General features: G+C 39.7%; 1 pseudogene; it reads right to left on the bottom strand.

Moving 5' to 3' along the window:
• Window positions 1–4,036: 4,036 nt before the first annotated feature.
• On the bottom strand, window positions 4,037–4,143 carry LOC128595257 (uncharacterized; annotated as a pseudogene).
• Between the last annotated feature and the right edge of the window lie 779 nt (window positions 4,144–4,922).

The following is a 4,922-nucleotide window of genomic DNA, read 5'->3' as shown; positions in this document are numbered from 1 at the left end:
TGTATTTTACCATGATAAAAATAACTTTTTTAAAAGGCAATATATAACTCAGACAAATTATAAGGATTTGAAATTTATGTCAGTTTTTAAGAATGTGTATATAGGCTCCACATTTTCCTACATGTTTTCTACACATATATGTAGAAACAGAAAGCTAATTTCATAGCAAAGACTACATATTTTCTAAATCGTTAGTGACTGGCAAAGCAGAATTTAAAAAATAATTGTCTCTGAAGGAGAAATGTGGCTAGGCAGAGGGACACACGCCTGTACTCCCAGCTACCTGGGAGGCTGAGATGGGAGGATTACTTGAGACTCTGAGTACAAGACTGGGCAACAAAGCAAGACCCTGTCTAAAAATAAATAAGTAAATGAATATTAATAAACAAAAATTGTAAGAAAAAATATTTCTTTAAAAGAAAGAGAAATGTGAAGAATTTGAATTATGAAAATATACGATTTAGGGGCAAAGGTCAGAAATCATTTTCCTGAGAGCCACAGACCCACAAGGGAAAATTAAAACAGATTAGCCTCATATAGACAAAAAATCAACCTGATTTTCTTTGGCAGAGTTTTTTTTTTTTTTTTTAAAGGGGAGCTAAAAGTGTTGTTTTTTATTTTTAAATGAAGAATAAGAAACATAAGATTTTGTACAATGTGTGCATATATATAAATACATACTTTCTCCAGCTCCCTGTAGCAATTAAAGATGGATAAAGAAAGAAAAGAAAGAACAGCAGGGTAGCAGTTTTGAAGGCAGATGACATGGACACGAAGGGTGGGTAGGTTCTGAGGGGCCGGTGGAGTCTCTTTTTTATCCTTATCAATGTTCAGAGTTCAGCCAGGACCCCGGCCAGTACCCCAGCCCCAGAAATACAGGAAGGTCGCAATGACCTCTGCCTTCAGGTATCAGCGGGAACATCTCATCTTTCCTGTCTTCCCTCCAATTCACGCAAAGCATTTATCTTATAAAAACTTAGAAGCAAGAAAGTTTTTCTCCTTTGCCCTCTCCTCCTTTCTCAAGGGCTAGGAACAAAGATAATTTCCCTCCTTTCCCTTGCCTTCCATAACCTATTGTTTCCTGGTCCCAGAATGGGAACCGGTGGCTTGATCAGTGGTTTGAAAAGTGATCTGGTTTTGTTGCAGCAGCTGTAATCACTTCCACATGCCCTGTGTTCAGAGCAATTTGGCGACCTCTTGACAGGCTTTTCTGGAAAGGATGGCAGCTGTTAGCCCTGTGGAGATCTCAAAGGGCTGTCCCAGGGCCCGTTGGGTTGTTGCTCCGTGATATTGTGCTCTCCTTGCTAGAAACACTGAGACCTGTTGGCCCCTTTCTCACTCGGGTCGGAAAGATTAGAATGTTAAATACAGGAGGACTTTCTGTTCTGCTAAATAAGCCACTTCATCCCCACTGGTCTTTCTTGTCAGAGACAAAACTGGATGACCCGAGGAAATCACAGCAGGCAGTAACAACAGTAACCCCTTAGGTTCATGGGATGTTTGCCTACTCTAAGTAAGAGCCATATATTTTTATTATCTCATAGGATCTCACTTGAGAACGGCAGTTAGGGTTAGATAGGGTCGGTGTTATTCCCATTTTATGAGTAAAGTCTAGAAAGAGAGGCTACACTAGGGCCAGAAAATTTCAGTAACTTACTCACTAAGAACAAAAACTCTGTCCCTTTGACTTGACTCCAAAGCTAAACAGAAGGAAGAGCCTAAGAGAATTTTGCAGGATTTCCACTGCCCAAATTAGGAGTGAGTGACAATGTACACCAGTAAACAGTTTTGTATTCTTGAGAGACCACTCAGCCACTAGGCCTCAGGGCCATTAAGCCTAAGGTTGCAACTATTTTCCTCACTCCATCCTGCGTGAAACTGGGGATAGGGTCTTCAGTCACTATGCCAAGTTTTAGGGGTCCTATTTGTGCTGAGGAGCCAGCATCCAAGATCTGAGCTGACCCTTTTCATTCTCAGGAGACCTATTGGTTCCTGAGAGGCACCTTTCCTTTTTCTCCTAATAGAAACTCCTTCACGTTGCCTAGGAACTAGAAAAAAGTTGAATGGTTTATGGAGTATTTGGTGGTCAATTGTGTTTCATCAAATAGGGTTGCCAGACTCAGCAAAGAAAAATACAAGGGCTAGTTGAATTTGACCTTTAGATAAACTACAAATAATTTTTTAGTAAGAGTATGTCCAAAATATCATATTTTATCTGGTAACCTTATTCAAAAATAAATAAGAACAATAAACATTTGGGGTATATTTGGCTGCATTTATGAGCTGCTGTGGGAAGCCATCTAATATTCTTTAGATTCTGTTCTCAGAGAATACCTCTTATTTTTGAAATATTTCTTTGTCATCTTAACCTAAATAAGGCAGTCTTCAGTTTCAGGTAATTACATTGAAATTGAAATTCTGATCTTCTTATGAATTTGGGTTCCAGCTTGTTAAAGATGGTCTCTTCTACATCTAAATTAATTGAATATTGAATTAGGATAGTAAATTATCAAGAGAAATTTAATTTTGTTGTTGACTTGAAACACCTGAGTCCTTAAGCATGGAATTCTAAATTCATCTAAACTAAGATAAAAACTTAAAGCAGAAAAGGGAACAATGAAACTGCCTACGGATGAGATTAAGATGGACAGAGCTGTATGCTGTTTACACAATTAAATGAGGTATATGTGATTATTTCCATGGTAACAAGTTATATGGAGGTATTCAGAGTAAGGGGAGATCAAAGGTTTGGTATAATGGAAGGTTTGCACGTGTAGATTTTAAAAAATTGAACAAAATTATGGTATCTATAACAGAAGTTATGAAGGCTAACACATACCCAGAGAAGCATACCCCCCTAATATTGCTCATCAACTGAAACCTGCATTTTTCTTGAAGTGCAAGGTCAAGAAAAGTGCAGAGGGAAGCTGGAAGGCTAGAAGAAGCACCCCTCGGTTGGAGAATGGCTTTAAAGCACGGTATTGTGTGTCATGCTTAGTTGTCAACTTTGGCTCAACTGTACTCATCCTCACTGTATTTTATTGTTTTGTGCCAAGCTATCACCTTATACAGTATTAGAACTTTACATCGGGATCCATCTTAGGGAAGGCATAGTGGATATTTATTAATCACAGCAGAATTCCATTTCTGGGAAGTGAATCAATGAATCACTGTAGCCATGGAGATGGAGTTCCATGATCGGGCTATCTCCAAGGCTACAGGGAATCATTGATTCATCAAGTCGACAAATACTCAGTGAGGGTCCTCTAGGTGTGAGCAATATGCTAGATACTGGGATTTATCTGTTGCTTAGGAAAAAACCCCCAAAACAAAAATCAAAATCCCTGCTCTAATGGGAAGATTACCTTCTAGGGAGGGGAGACTGACCTTAAAGAACATTCATTTGTTCATTCCACAGCAAATGCTTATTGAACCCTTGTTCACCAGGCACTGTTGTAGATACTGGGGTATATTAATAAGCAAAACATGTAATAATCCCTGCCTTATGGAATTTACATCATAGTGGTAGTTAGTTTGGTAATGTGATGCCTCCAAATTTATTCTTTTTGCTTAAGATTGTTTTGAGTATTCAGGTTATTTTTTGGTTTCATATGAAGCACAGGTTTTTTTTTTTTTAGATCTATGAAATGTGATGGTATTTTGATGGGGATTGAGTTGAATCTATAAATCACTTTGGGCAGTATGGACATTTTAACAATGTTGATTCTACAGATTCACGAGCACGATATGTTTTTCCACTTGCTCGTGTCATCTGCCATTTCTTTTCTCAGGAATTTGTAGTTCTTCTTCCATCTCCCTGGTTATTACTAAGTATGTTTTCTTCTTTGTAGCTATTATGAATGGTATTGATTCCTTGATTAGATTCTCAGCTTGACTGTTATTGGTGTGCAGAAATGCTATTGGTTTATGTACATTAATTTTGTAACCTGAGACTTTGCTGAATTTATTTATAAATTCCAGGAGTCTCTTGGCGGCGTCCTTGGGATTTTCTACATATGCATACAAGGTCATATCATAAAAACTATGGTTAGATGCCACAAAGTAGGTGGTAATGCCTTACCCTAGACCTGCTGTCTTCCCTTCTTGTGGAAGGGAATGCTAACCTCTCCTTTCATATAACACAGGAACTAGATAACTCTATTAACAAATTAGTACATTATATCTTAGACGGTGATAAATAAAACAGAGCAGGATGAGGGGAGACAGGATTTTCTTGGGGGCTGAAGCCTGTAATTTAAATGAAAAGGCCTCATTGGCAAGGGTATATTTGAGTAAAGCCCCAGGGAAGGTGACAAGGAGCCACCAGATAACCTGGGCCATGACCATCCTTTGGTTCAGGAACAAGCATGTAACTCACGTCGGGCCAACTACTGTCTCTTTCTGTGATGTTTTTTTTTTTTTTTAGACAGTTTCTCTCTGTTGCCCAGGCTAGAGTGCCCTGGTGTCAGCCTAGCTCACTGCAACCTCAAACTCCTGGGCTCAAGTAATCTACCTGCCTCAGCCTCTCAAGTAGCTGGGATTACAGGTGCCCTCCATGATCCCCGGCTAATTTTTCTATTTTTAGTAGAGACAAGGTTTCACTCTTGCTCAGGCTGGTCTCCAACTCCTGAGCTTAAACAGTGCTCCCACCTCAGTTTCTCAGAGTGCTAGAATTATAGGCATGAACCACTGTGCACAGTCTATTTCTGTGATTTTTCAACAAAATCAAGCCTACCATTTTTCTCTTCCAAAGCTGCAGGTGAGTAAGCCTGGAGCTGCTAACAGCTGTGCCTGCCCCTGCATCAGGAGACAGGGAGGATGGAGGAGAGAAGAGAGCACAAGAAGTGGAGCAGGTGTTCCTGGGAGCCACACAGCCTGGTTAATTGGAGGCTGAGGCCCGCTCCAGGCCTGTGTCTTCAGCA

This window comes from Nycticebus coucang, chromosome 9, assembly GCF_027406575.1.
Source record: "Nycticebus coucang isolate mNycCou1 chromosome 9, mNycCou1.pri, whole genome shotgun sequence".
Classification (NCBI taxonomy): Eukaryota; Metazoa; Chordata; class Mammalia; order Primates; family Lorisidae; genus Nycticebus; species Nycticebus coucang.
The sequence above is the reverse complement of the archived record's forward strand: the minus strand, read 5'-3'. Positions and strand labels throughout refer to the sequence as shown.